Genomic DNA, 15,244 nt, shown 5'->3' with positions numbered 1-15,244 from the left:
AGGAGAGGCTGAAGCTGTATCCCTTTGATGCTTTGAGCTGGTGCCTTCATATAGCACAGCAAATCTTTGGCTTTTCCATGTTCATCATTCCACATCTGCTCTTCATGGACAGTCTCATAGCAAACTCACATAGGATCAGCATTCTCATGTGACTTTAGACAAAGATAAGCACCTTGGCTTAGGGCTGTATGTTCTTTAGTTAGTAGGTGAATATCCAGCAGAAGTGTTGGTTTATTAACCTCTCAATGACAGTTGCAGGGCTCTGCTCACTATAAAATGTCCATTAAGATATAAACCCCTAAGAGAAAACACACCACACTGCATGCTGGTGGGCTACACTGCGGGTACATCTGCAATAATGACACCCTGCTCTCTGAGGGAGTTTGGCATCAGCAGTTCTGTGGCTCTGCCCCAAGGATTTTGGGGAAGTGTGACTGCATTTCTGGGTGTTGCCCAAAAGCATAGTGTGTTGTGAAGGGCTTGTCCTGTGTTTCGTGGAATATGGGCACCACCTTATGGTGGAATATGGTGGGAGCTTGCTTTTTGATAGCTCAAAGAGGCTGGTTCTTGGTGTTAGAGCCTAAAACAGCAGCAGGACAGGGTGGGAAGGGATGCCTGGATTATGGGAGTGCTGTTTTGCAGAAAAGAACACTGACAGGCGGATGGTAAAAATACGCGTGGCTGTGAAAGCCCTAACAAGGTCCTTGAGCAGCAAAGGATGTTTTCCTTTCACCCCAGGCAGCACAATGCTGAGTGCAGCCCTGCAAATACATTGCACAGTGCTTGCCTAGTGCTTGGGCTCTCTCTGCCGGCAGCTTGTCCCTACCGCAGCAAGAGTCTTTGAGATGACCTTGGCGTACCAGCATCAGCCTGCGGCTGGATGCACTGAAGAGTGATGTTAAGTAGAACTGTAAAAGCTAAACCCAAGTTTGCTTAATCCTACGCGGGAGGAGGGTTATAGAAGGTAGTGCATGGTCTAAAGCAGCCAGTGTGGTTGTGCAAGGAGTAGGCACCCCAAAAACCTTGCTCATGAGTGTGTCATGGGGCATAGCAAGGAGGTTCCTAAGTTGCTGCACTCAGTGCAGGAACAAGCAAGGAACAAAAAAAGAAGGGTGTGTGCGTGTGTTGTGCCTCTTCTTTTGCTGTCTGTAAACTGTTTCTGGCTAGAAGCTGAGTCCAACCCCTGGTTACAGTTCAAGGCAGCCTTAGTGACTCTCATTTTTGGCTAGTTCCTTATGGCTGGTGTAGGTACACTGGACAGAAGTCTCTTTTTTCCTCCCATGTCCTCTAGGACAGGGAAATTCTCAATGGTCAGGTAGTGGGAATTTTCTCTGAAGTAAGAAGAGGCCAGCTTCTGCTGGAAAACCAGGAAATTGTGTATGGATCTATCCCATAAGCAGTAAGCTGTGTAAGATGTATTGCTGCTCTGGGCTTCCTGGTAGTCAGTGTAGCTCTGGGCACCTTCAGATGGAAGTCTTAGCTCCGAACTATCCTCTGAAAGTTCCTCTTCTTCCCATTGACAGCTCGACATGGTGCTCCAAAACCCCAGTATTTTCTAGGAGGGACACTTCAACAGCACAAGCAAAGAAGACACTCCAGAGCACGCTAGCCTAGCACCCGGCTGGCACAGAGGTTGCTTTGCCTCCACAGCTTATTTAGTGAGGGTAGCTAGTATCAGAGATAGCTGCTTAATGATGCACATTTTGTTTGTTTGCTCCTGTCCCTTCCAGAAGACTTCTCCAAAGAGTTTCAAGGGACTGTATTGATAGGACAAGGGGTGATGGGCTCAAACTGAAACAGGGAAAGTTCAGGTTAGATACAAGGAAGAAGTTCTTCCCTGTGAGGGTGCTGAGGTGCTGGCACAGGTTGTCCAGATAAACTGTGGCTGCCCCATCCCTGGCAGTGTTCAAGGCTGGGGCTGGAACTGAATGATCTTAAAGTCCTTTCTAACTGTAACTATTCTATGGTTCTATGAGTGGGGCTCAGATAGCTGTGCTGAATCCCCATGAAGGTGACAGGCGAATTTCTTAGGATCCTCACATCCCAAGGACACATCACTAAAGAAGTAATGTCCCCTCTGCCGTGCACAGTGGCTACCACCAGAGTGCAGCTGCTACCAGCAGGGAGAACAAATACAGAATGGCTGTTTTTATGTCTTCACAAGTGCTTGAAAAGATCATGCTCATTCTAAGCCTCACCATGAGAAATTACTGCTGGCTTTCACAAAGAAGAAACATCATTGCAAAGCTTCTAAAGCTTGTTTTTAAAAGGCTGCACTGCTCAATTCCTTCTGAAATAGAAATGTGGGACCTGTATATCTGTAAAATTCTTGTCTTTGCTCACAGAATTTAACCCTTAGGGTTTAAGTGCAAAGTAGTCATGTTAGAACCCTTCTGCAGTCAATACAGGGAGGCTAGTATCATCAGTGAGGGATTCATGTCACTTTTTGGACATATCAACCTGAAATGTGAAATAAAGGATGTTTCTCTCTCTCCACAGGCTGCAAAGAAAGCCTTCCGGAGAGCAATTTTCAGGCAAAAGGAATTCCAGCCTAAGAGATTCTGCCAAGTTTAACCTTGAAGTTTATGGGAGTGGGATCTGGAGTCCCAGGCTGGTGCTTTTAAATCACTGAGCCATGTGCAACAGGCCTGTAACCTACATTGAAAAGGGCATCAAAGCTCTGAGGCTAAGAAAAAGATTACAGTCTCTTCTTATGATTCCTGCTCACTTTCTCCCTATGGATTGGAGGAGAACTATATCTCTGCTTGAAGGGAGTACACTCATCCTCCTCAGATGGGAAAGCAACATGGGACATGACTGGAGAATGGCTGAAGAATTACCAATTTTTTTTGGAAATAACTAGTGCAAAAAAGAGATATGAGGATGCCAAAATCAGCTACACTGCCACAGTGGTAATCTTGCGGCTTTACAGAAGAGAGGACTGAGGGGCTCCAACAGCTAAAAAAGATCCTGATGGGCACAGTGATCACTGCAGGGGCATTACCCTGGAAAACCATCATTTCTTTGCAGAGAGCATCTATCAGTTGACAGACTTGTGCTCAGTGGTACAGGCTCCATGAATAATAAAGAAATCATTTGAACAATTATCTAATTAGGGCTAATGAGAGCCTGAATCACTTACAGCACACCTAGGGCTGATGGGGAATTCCTTGAGAAAAGGGTCTTTTGTCAGCAAACACTGATTCATCAGTGTTATAATGAGCTGTCCTGCTCATTAAGAACATTTATCAGTCTGCATGGTAATGCCTGGTGGTTAGGGCTCATCTCTAGACCTACCTGTGCCTGCTCACTCCCAAGCAGAGAGCTATTATTGCACACTTTTGAGGTGCTGGCTACTGACAGAACAGAGCTGTGTATTTTTAAGCCCCCCAGAGTAAGCACTGGGTTTCTCTTTGGCTTGTGCTGCTAGAGAAAATGTTCACAGCTTAGCACCCCATGCAGCCTGCAGGGATCTGGTGGCCTTGTGAAAAAGAATAACCCACAAGTGGGATGTGAACAGTGGGATAGTGCATGGGCAGGGTGATAGGAGATGCATAATACTAGAGCCAGCTTTTCTACGGGGCTGTTGTTTGTGTCTTTATCCTAGGATAAGACTAAGCTCTGAAGCCAAGCCTGGGCAATAAGTTATTCCCTCCTGTATGAAAGCATAGAAGTGATCAGAAAACGGTTGCCTTCTAGGGACGTGGCCTCACGAGGACCTTGAGAAGAAACAGTTTGTAAAAGCACATTGTTCTCATAAGAATCCATGAAGAAACAGAAAAGAAATACAGTGTACAGCTAGAGGGCAAAACTTTGGGATGGTGACAGAATGCTTGGCTGAGTCGTAACGACTTAACCAAGCAAACCTCTACCAGGAATCAGCCTGTGACATTGAAACCAAGTAAACAAAGCAGGGCATTTCAGAACAGTCTCTGAGGTTAAATGCAGCACAATTGCAGAAAATAGGTATGAAACCCTTAGATACAGACCTTAAAAATAAATTAAAAAAAAAATAAAATTGATCCTCCTAAAAGGAAAGAAATACTCAAGTAAACTTGTTTTCTATCACAGACATTAAGTGAAGCCACATTCCAGAGCAGCTCTGTCGTATCTGTACAAGCACAACTACCACACAACAGTTAGTAATCAGCACAGTTTAACTTATGGGGCTAAATATGACTCTTGCATCCTTATTTAAATACTTGGATTTTACAGTGTGGTCTTGGAGTGTATCTGTGTCTTCCTTTCCCAGTCTGTGTAGTATGTAATGCAATACTTTGTTTTGCTCTAAGGCAACATGTTTTTACTGCTTTTCTCTCTGCTACAGCAGTTCTCCCAGTCCACTAAATGGATGCACAGTTTATTTAATGGATTGTTCTGGTGTCTTGGGTAGAAGTTGTGCTGACACCACTTGTATGCAGACTGTACACAGATACATACGCATTTGTATGTAACTGTGGAGAAGGAGGGTTTGACTTCCTTACCATGGATCTCCTGAATGATGCTTGTAGAGAAGGATTGATCTTGACTCCTTGTAGCCACTACAAGGTTTATAGTTTTGGCATGCTCTGTGGTCAACATAGATCATAGGTATGATCTCTGGGCAGTTGACCCTGGAATGTCAGACATCATCTTCAGGATGGGATGGATTTCTTCCAGAGGGATCTGTCTCATCTCTTTAGTAGTACAGAGAGGCTAAGATGGGGATTATGAGGTTAAACATGGGTATCTCCACTGTGAGTGTCTGTATCTGAGCAGCTTGCCTTGACTTCCAGTGAAAAGCTGGCCAATATACAGATCTAGAGCATGATTCATCCCCTCCCATCCTACACAGATGAATCATGTCCTAAATTCTGTTGTGTTTGCTGTCTATAATGGGAAAGACAGACAGCTCTGATGCACACAGCTGCACCGCGTACATATAGGAAGAGCTGTGATAAATCACAGCTAAGTGACTATCCCAAGGTCATCTGGGAAAGCTGTATCTGACTAGGGTATCAAACAAGGACACGTTAATATTTGAACCAAATGCCTAATACATGAAGAATTTTCAAAATGCTATCTGTTTTTTTAATAATAAAAGTAGTCAGACCAGGTAGATATTTTAAGACACAAAAAATCCTGTTTTCCTGCATATGGTTTCAGTTATAAAACCAGAGGGGAAAACAAATAGAGAAAATATGAAATATAAAAACTGTTGCTTCTAAACAGAATGTTTTTCAAAGGTTTCCATGAGGTGCTGGCTGCTCAGCAAAGCAGACTATAAAAGAACTTTACAAGCCACGTTTATTCTAAGAGCTCCACTTATTGAAGTACAATTCAAACTCTTGTTCTGCCAGCCAAGTTCCATAAATTAAACACTTGTCCAATAACACATACCTCTCAGCTTGGATTCTCTGTTTCTTTTTGGCTTTGTGTGTCTGTGTCACTCTCACTCTCTTTTTAAAAATTCCATTGCAAATGGAAACAAAAAAAGGTTTGCTTGTTTTAGGAGTGAGTTTAAGAAATAGACTAGTAAAAGCAAAAATATGGAGTGGAAAAAGAAAATAAGTCAACTTTTTAGTCCAGCTGACTAAAATGTGACTTCTGTTTCATTGTTTTACAACTTGGTGACACTGATTTAATATATGGCTAAATCCACATCGTGAAGCTGCATTATGTCAGACATCTAGCTGAAGTAGTGCTGAATTTCCATTACAGTCCACTGGACATTGGTGTTCAAAGGAACCAGCAAGGTGACCTGGGAGCAGAGAAGGAGGCCTGTGTCTTGCCTTCAGAAAGAACCCAATTTCCCTCCCTGCCCCAGAGCGTTATGGCCTTAGAGATGTCGCCATCAGCAGGACCAGCATTTTCTTGCAAGAGAAAGGATGGCAGGGTGTGAGACATTTTCAGATGGCCATCCTGTCTGACCTGGAGATGGATGGTATGTGGACATGCCAAGGAACATCCCTGCCAGCAGTGTTCCTGGGTGCACTTTCCCTTTCCCACCTTCTTTCCTGTTTCTCCGTGCTATCACCCCTACCCACCTGCAGTTATCATTGCTCTTTCAGTTCAGTCTAGAGACTCATATCCAGTCTGTGTCTAAATCTTGCAAGTTCTTTCTGCATGATGTCTTCTGAAACGTGACTTTTTTATTCATTCATCTGACTCATCACGTCACTTCTCCTTTAGCACATCTGTCTTTCTGGTCTTGACAGTCATTCCTTTCCTGTAGTATCACCATCTTCCTGACTTTCACTTTGACATGACCCTCTATCTTTCTCCTTCACATTGATGGTGAGTTGCATGCCTTCACTTTCAGAACCAGTCATTGCGTAGTCTCATCAGAAGGGAAAAAATAATTCCTACATTCCCCTGACCATAATACTGTCTTTGTCAGAAATATTTCTAAAGATCCTCTCCTGTGGTACAAAGCTTAGATGTCCTAACATGGACTTGATGATCATAAAGGTCTTTACCAACCTAGTTGATTCTATAATTCTATGGGCTCCAGTGAAACTAAAGCCTTCTTTAATATAGAGAATAAAGAGGTGGGAATAATACTGGATGATATCCCTACTTTCTTGTTAATTCACAGTGGAAAGTGGGGAATTTCAGCTACTAAATGTCTCATCAATTCAGAGGTGACCTCTTAAATGAGAATAATCCTTTTTATTCACTATAGTGATTCAGGGACTTACTCTTACAAGGCTTGAGTGTGACAGACATGGGAAGTCAAATGTGAATCAGGTTGGAGCAGCTACAGAAATTACTGTTCTTTTTTGGAAGCTACCTTCTGTCTGGCTGAGATACCGTAACTGATGGGTGTGAAAGAGAGGACAGCCAAGGAAACGTGCCTTAGGACATTTTAGCGAGGAAGAAGCCAGATTTAGTTTAGCTTCTGCTAAAGGTGCTTTTAGGCAGCCTATTCATGGCACAATAAGATTGGAGCAGCTCTTGTGGTCAGTCTCAAAGGCTGGGGATTGACCAAAAGACAGTAGGGTTATCAACTCCCTCTAAAAGATTATGATTGAAGGTGATGATTACTTCTTAAACTGCCCACCTGATCTGCAAGAGGTCAAAGAGGGCTTTGACCCTTTTTTTTGCAGTTTTGTAGCTTTTCTGTGTGATGCCATGTGGTGTTCTTGGTCTCTTGAGAACCAAGGGTTTGGAACATCCATGGCTCCACCACTGATCTGTAGGGCCAAAGTAATCTGTGGTCTGCAATACTTGCATGCACACAATTGAGTTGAAAGGTAAAAAACCTAATGTAGACATAGACTGAGAAACCTTGCTTATACTATACAGAATTATTTGGTTGCTCAGCCTGTGAACTCTTCCAGGATTGGATGCCCTGCAAAGCCATGGGTTGGCTGGCAAAACCCCTTCATTCTGGTGTGAAATACACTGCTGGTTTTGCTAGCTTAGCTTAACAGAGCTTTGCCTGTAAATGTTTTAATTGCAGTAACAATCACACGGTGTCTGCTGTTCCTGGGCTGACCCTGCTGAATACTGGACTGCTTTTAACAGTGCATGGTAAACTGCAGACTGTAAAGTGGTAGGTGCTGTTCACAATGAATAAAAATGTCAGAGCTGGGCCAGTATTTGGTTAAATCTTGAAACAAAACATACAGCTTTTTAATAGGGTAACAGTAAAGGCATTTCTCCATATAGTTCACATCACTTGCTCTTTAATACAAAGTTAATGGGGATTTTCTTTTTTAGATAACAACGATTTATCATGTGTTTCCCTGGTAACTGCAACACCATGAACCTTCCCTGAAAACTCCACTGGGATTTCTGCAATGTTAGTGAGCATAATGAATGGTAAATGTACAGCAAAACCATTGAATCACTTTATTTTAAATTTTGGCAGAGACATAATTTCCCACAGTTCATAAACATTTACGAAAGAGGAGTTTACATGTAGAAAAACAGTTGTTTTTATCACTTAGATCAAAAAAACATGTTCATCTAGATGCATGGATGTATTTTCAGCCAGCTTTTGAGAAACTCAGGTGACAATCTTTAAGAAGCTTCACAGAATAACACAAAATCTTTGAAGTCTGCAGCTTTGCTCACCTGCAAATGCAGGCATCACTTCTGCTCTCTGTTCTTCATGAGTCTGAAGCTTGCACTTCAAAGATTGCAGACGACAGGCTAAATTTCCCAAGCTGCTAACAGCACTGGGACTTATCGACTAGAGTAACGTGAAAAAATAGGGCACATCGAAGCATAAAGGGGTTTGTATCCACATGACATTTGTGCACTGGAGAAATGGCCTTATGCCATTGGAAGTGCAATGGAGGGATTGCCCTGGTGTTAATGACCTTTTCATCAGACCCTAAGATGGAAGAAAAGTAGGGAGAGCTGCAGATAACAACCTTGCAACTGCTGAGACTCCTGGCAGATCCTGGCACAGCTCCATGTCCTGGGCTTCCTTCTCTTGCATCAGCTCAAGCCCAGGGTTTACATGGTGGAGTCTGGTTTTCATCTTAGGTTTTATTCCTCTGTAGTTAGAGTAACACTAATATAAGTGAGGGAAGGGTCATATCCATCAAACTCAGTGGATTTTGTGCTTGTGTTTTGTGCTCTTGTTTTGTGCTGTTTTACATAAAAGCTGTTTCTGGTGCTGTTTGGAAGTAGGACTTCTTTGCTGCAGGAGCAAGTGAGGTTTCTGCATGCTACTGAATCAGCGAGCATCCCAGGGCAGGTCTGCACCACCCTTCACTGGTGACGCATCTGTACCTTACCTCTACTTTATATTGCCTAGCTATAACCTGAGAACTTTGTGAAAGAATGGAATGCTATTTTGTGGAGGGTTTCAAAATGGTGTGCAGAACAGCCCTGCTTTATTACAAAAACCTCTAAGAAGAAAAATTTAAAATGGCTAATAATTATAAAATTATGATCTTTCAAAACATTCAATTTTATTTAATCTTTAGAAAAAAATGCAGTATTGTATATCTGCAATAGCAAGTGACAGATAAAGTGTGGTTGCAAAATTTAAACTAGATCACTAGAGGCTGATTAGCACTGAAGATTTTCAGGAGAAAAATTGCTGTCTCCTAAGATTTCCACATGTCTGTGAAGTTCTTTGTTTTGTGGCTACATTTTTTCTCCCTGGTGCTTTGTTACTAGGCTGTAAGAACTGTAATATCATAGAACAGAAACATCAAATAACTCCAGCCATCACAAGATATCTTTGGCATATTTTGGTGGCCAATATACTTGTGTTCAAGTAGGATGCTCAAATCATACACAGAGTTGTGACAAGAATCTAATAAAGTTGAAAGCACTGGAAACATGATTAAATAATGTTTCTAATTGTAAGCGGGTATAATTTATTAGAAATTCAAAAAGTTCTTAAATTAAATTTGAGGACTAAGTGGGTCAGATGACATGCACAAATTAATTTAATCTTAATTCTAATACAAGTGGGGATGCATGGTTCGGGAACTTTGACTGCTGTGGCAAAGCTATTAAATTGGGAATATGTGAAGGGGGCAAAGGCAATTTTCACACTTTTAGCAGAAAAAACATGAAAATTGTTCCCTGGGCTGGTCAGAAGGTACAGGAGGGCCTTCCCTGAAAGGCTCTGAAATAAACTTGCACGCCTAACATCGAAAGGTTAAAGTACAAGTGTAGAATTTCTTATTCTCCTGGTATACTGGGGTGGACAGAATTCATTTAGGGGAACCACCAGGACATGTGCATGCTGGAAGCTGTGTTTTCCAGCTCAGCAGACATCCTGGATCTTTGGTGACCAACCACCAAGCTTGCTCTTGCTGGTGGCTCTGTTCATATTGGGCTTCATAGAATCACTGACTGGTTTGGGTTGGAAGGGACCCTAAAGTTGACACACTTCTAGCCCCATGCCATTGTCAGGGACACCTTCCACTAGACCAGATTGCTTCAGGCCTCGTCCAGCCTGGCCTTGAACACTTCCAGCAATGGGGCAGCCACAGCTTCTTGGGGCAACCTGTGCCAGCGCCTCACCACCATCACACGGAAGAACTTCTGTCTAAGAGATCATCTCAGTCTCCCCTCTGGCATATTAAAGCTATTCCCCTTTTCCTGTCCCTACAGGCCCTTGTCCAAAACCCATCTCCGGGTTTCTTGTAGCTGCTTTTGGCACTGGCGGCTGCTCTAAGGTCTCCGCTTAAGGAGCCTTCTCTTCTCCAGGCTGATCCAGCCCAGCTCTCTTAGCCTGGCTCCAGAGCAGAGCTGCTCCAGCCCTCGCAGCATCTCCGTGGCTTCCTCTGGCCTTACTCAAACACCTCCACTTCCCTCTTATGTTGTTGCCCCAGAGCTGCACCCTTACTGCAGGGGTAGTCTCCCCAGAGCACAGCAGAGATGGAGAATCCCCCCCCTTCACTCTTACGGGGCGGGGGGTTCTGGGCTCTAGCACACACTGAAGCCAGGTCCAGGGGAGCTTTTCATGAAAGAACTTGTTTCCTTTCTTATAACTGTCACTTCCACTGCGGAATTTCATCCCAATGTCTTGGTTATTTGTGACTTCCTGCACTGACTTGACTTGGATACCTAAGGGTCTGGCATATATAAGGTCTTCAGTAGTTGAAATTTTCTAAGTGACCCGTTCTGGGCACCATGATGTACATGTACCCTGTGTGCTTGTTGGGCAATGGGGACATTTCTGGCTCCTGCTGAGTCTTGTCTTCAGTTTTGTCAAATGTTGTCTGAGGTTCAGCCTTTCCCACAGATGCAGGTGATGTTATCTCTTGGTTCCTAACATGCTCCTGGTTGAGGACTTCAATAAACACCAGAATCTGTCTTTTGTTTTCTGAAGACTGAATGAATATAAATGAACAAATGAATAAATGAATAGGGTTTATAAATAGGGTCAGGTTAAGGTTTATGAAATTCAACAAAGTGCGTTGGTTATTGATTTATTTTTCATGTTAAGGGCATTTCTTCAAGTTTCTTTTGGCTCTAGTGGGAGCTGGGGCCTAATCCATAGCTAACATTTGGAATAGGAATAGTGCCCATGGTACAGGGGATAAATGACTTTATGATCTGTTCCACAATATATTCTAGCTGAAACATTGATGATTGTGAGAAAAGAGAAGGGAGAGGAAAAAACAAAGAGCATTTTGTCAGACCTTCTGTGTTTCATTTGCAAGTGTGAGTGTTGTAAATAGCCCAGCCAAAGGCTGGAGATGTCTTCAGGCTGGGCTTCCAAAGAATAAAGACTGGGGAGCCAGGATTAGGTCGGTATTAGACACATCCAGGGGAAAGGGAAGGAGGGAGTTAGGAGTTAGGGACCAGAGCAGAGTTAGGGTCTGCGAAATAGGGAAGTAGAGCCAAAGTCATAGCTAGTTTTTGCAATTCACACTTAGTTATTCAATTGGAAAGAGGTGGAAATGTGGTATTGGTGTCTCTGTGTGCTGTATCCCCGATTTGAATTTGTGCATGTGAATAATACCAGGTTCACTCTCACAGCTGGCTGGGTGAGCCAGACCGAGGGTCACCTTTAGGCTGAGCAGTGTGCATTGCCTGAGGTTTAAGGTTTGTTGCACGTGCAGAAATGATTTGGAAGTAAATAGTGGCAGGTATCTGGAATTTAAAATTTAAATTTGTTTGTTAAAGTTTTGGGGTTTATACATTTAAAAATATTGGAATTTTAGAATTTATTCAGGCCAGCTTTGTTCACAATTTGCTTTATTCTAAGTTTTTGCTGAGCAGTTTGACCATGTAAGAAGCTAGTGTTAAGGTGGGGTTATGAACATGAAAAGAATTATGGTAGAATGATGGTTAGGGTTGAATTTATTAACCCTGAGAAGGAAAGCTGTGTGTTGCTCTCACTTGATCTGGTTGCCTTATTCTGAATCTTTGCTCAGTACATACTGCTGGCAGAGGTTAGCTTAGACTAGAGTAGCTTATGAAACTGGTGCCTACAGAGCTACATTTTTAAATTTGCAAGTTCTGTGATGGAGAATATTGATATCACTTTATTCAAGTACCTTAAGCTCAAGTTTTTTCTGGTGCTTTTATGCCTTTCTCATTCACTGTATTTTTGTTCAAGTTACTTTTACAGGCTTTGAGAGATGCTTTGCAGATCCAAGCTTATAGCTGAACTTTGGCACGTTGGTGAAGGAAAACGTAGTTTGCATCAGCTTGTTTTACTCACTGTAAATTTTCACACAGAGGAATAGGCCTTATCTATAGCCAAGGTTAGGTTTAGCACTAGGTTCTACTGTAATGCTTCAGATGAAACGTTTTGTTTCAATGAAGGCTTCCAGTTATGTGCAGGAAATATCTAACTAGTATTAACCTGTTTAAACGTCATACTCTTTCTTAGGCTTGTGTGGCCTTGAGTGCCTTCTCCACGGCCAGTGCTTGAGTAATATAGGGTTTATGAGAATAAAGGATGCATAAGGAGGCATATGATATAAATTTGCCAATTGTACTGAGTCCAGTGCAAAGGTTGGGATTAGTTTGGAGGGTTATGAAAAGTTGAATTGGAAAGCCAGTGGTTTGGCTGAAGTTCGCCAGCTGCAAAGAGAAGAGCCAAGGGTTGCTTCCAGTTGCTTTGAATACCTTAGTCTGAATGCCTCATCTGGAGACAAAGTGAGCATTAGATGTGGGGTCAAGATGCATCCAGTAGGCCCTGTTACAGACCAAAATACCTTTCCACAAGGCTGCTCTGGGATTTTCTGTTTCTAAGAAGAGCAGAGACGCTATAGTGAGACAGTAAATTAAAAAAATACGCTATAAATAATGTTGCCCTTGACATTAGATATGTCACCTCTGGACCATGGTTTACATTTTCCATGGACACAGTATAAGCAAAATCCCATGGCTCCTCATGAGTAAATACTGCTTTTTAGGCAGGGTGCTGTGAATTCCTGTCCTTTCCCCTTTTGCCATTAGGGATGATAAAGCAGAAGCTACCTCAGAACCTACCAGAAAGGTTTTAGGTGAGATTTTTGAGCATTTTGAAAAAAAAAAAGCCTTATGAAATACTAACATATCACTTAGTTTTGTTCTACAAGAGAGGAAAATGTTAGATCTCTCTCTGGATGAAGAAGAATAATTTTTGAGAGAAAGATGCATTTTATTGCTAAAAAAGCAGTTTCAGGTCACTCCACATCTAGCAATAACAGCTGTATTTAGCAGAGTACTTTGTCAGAAGAAAATAAAAATGATCAAATGCAGGGAGAGAAAATCAAATAGTTACAGTCTGGATGTTTTAAAGCCTACTTTAGCTAAATTCAGTGATAATTTTTCAAAGGAGAAAAATGCTGCAATATAACATTTATTGTGGTTTTGTGCTTGTTTTCATTGCTTTGTGAAAAATGAAATAGTTTGAGAGTCATCCAATACTATTTTTTCCTTAGTTTTTCAGTTCAAGCATTAAACAACAACAACAAAAAAGTAGATCAGTTATTCACATAGTTCTCATTATAGCTTTTACTAGGGGAAAAAAGTTGTAAGATAGCTTTCTGGCCTGACTCAGTACTATCAACCTGACCATAAGACGACATCATTCATTTTAAACAGACATTGGCAAGGTGCTTTAGTAAGTATGTGAATAATTAAAGAAAACTAGGAATTTGGAAATTAAAAGAAGGAAAACATAAAATCTGAGTGTGTAAAGCCTTAAAAGAGATGTGTGAGAACTAATGCGCGTGGCTTATGCTCAGACCCATTTGGTGGAGAATTGCTGAGGCCTGAGGCACAAAGAAAGAGGTTTGGGCCACAGAAGCAAATTTGGAGGCTGTGAAGCAATTTGTTTCCATTTCCTTGTATCAATTTGAACACTCAAACAGCTTTGCAGCTCTGAAATAAACACAGTTGGGAGTCTATATGAGTTTAGGATGATGTAATCGTATGTTTTGGAATGGTAAGGGAAGGAGAAGAAACATTTGCAGCCAATCTGCCAACATGTTCCTCAATTGACATTATCAACAGGTTGGTTGAGGTAATGGGAGAGATAAGTATTTAAAATTGTAAATGCTTAAGAAGCTGAGGATCTGGAAAAAGGAATTAGTTTTGAAGTCTGGCCATCATTTATAGCCAGATGCGTGGGATGGAGTAAGGGGACCTTGGGAACTGCTGTTCCTGCCCTGTAAGCACCCTGGCTAATGTTGGAGCTTACTGAGACACACACCCAGGTCATGACTTGAGGCACCTTTGACTTGCTGGAGATGTGCACAAGGAGGAGGACAAATGAGAATCCTGTAGCCTGCATTGAGCCTGCCAGAACACTCATCCAACCTGGCAGCGGCTGGTCCCTGACTCCTATCCCACAGCACAGGCAGAGTGGCAGCTGGACGAGCTGCTCCAGTGCTGCTGGCAGCTGGCTGCTGCCTGATGTTGTTCTGGGATGAGACCTGTTCAGAGAACACTTTTCCTGCGTGGCTTTTCAGCTAAACATGGAAGAGAGCCTTGCTTGTTGACTGAACATGAGGGAAGAATGTTATCAGACCTGCTTGAAGTTCATGCTTTCCTGCAGAAATATGGGTGCCTGAGGACTCTGGTACCCACAGGAGTGGTAGAAGCTCAGGATCTATCTCCAAAGCCCCAGGGTTAGTGTGGCTCAAGGATATTAAGTCCCTATTGAAGCCCCAGTGATGTCAGAGGACACATAGAATGACTGCACTATGGTTCTCTGAGGCTCAGCTGCTGGGACAGGCCACCTACTGAGCTGAAACATTTGGCTTTTCATCAGTCTTAAAAGCTAATTGATATGAATAATGATAATGACTGGTTTGTAGACCTTGCCTTTGGCAATCAGCAAAGCTGCTTGTAGAATTGCAGTCTTTATATATGAGTATGGATATCTCAGCCTTATCACTGAACTCAAGGGCAATGAAACCTTCAGGGATCTGTTAGTAGAGAGCAACTTTCCCTGCAGCATATGACTTCTTTCATCTCATGTTTATGCCATTGCTTAAGACCTCATCTGGCTCTAAAAATAGCCCTGTCCTAGCCTTGGAAAGGTGAAATGCCTTGTTTTCTCTTTTACAGGTGTGGAACCTGAGAGCAAAATCAGTTAAGGCTGACATGTATGCCTATAATGATGGAAATACTTGTAATTGCACATTTAACAGTTGGTGTGATTTTCTAATCTGTGTGAGTGCAGTCTGAGGTGTGCTGATGGCAGCCGGAGGCAGGAAGGCTTCGCAACAGGGAAAATGAAGCCATACATTTCAGGGCAGACATAATGACCAAATACCCCAAGTTCACCCGACCTACTTCAGTATAGAATCATAGAATCATGGAATCATAGAATAGTTAG

At 42.4% G+C, this 15,244-nt stretch overlaps 1 protein-coding gene across 1 annotated transcript in view; it reads right to left on the bottom strand.

Moving 5' to 3' along the window:
* Nucleotides 1–15,244, bottom strand: part of LOC136005990 (urea transporter 2-like) — a 399,495-nt gene that overhangs the window by 43,711 nt on the left and 340,540 nt on the right. The gene's annotated exons all lie outside the window — the stretch shown is intronic.

Source organism: Lathamus discolor, chromosome Z (genome assembly GCF_037157495.1).
Source record: "Lathamus discolor isolate bLatDis1 chromosome Z, bLatDis1.hap1, whole genome shotgun sequence".
Lineage (NCBI taxonomy): Eukaryota > Metazoa > Chordata > Aves > Psittaciformes > Psittacidae > Lathamus > Lathamus discolor.
The sequence above is the reverse complement of the archived record's forward strand: the minus strand, read 5'-3'. Positions and strand labels throughout refer to the sequence as shown.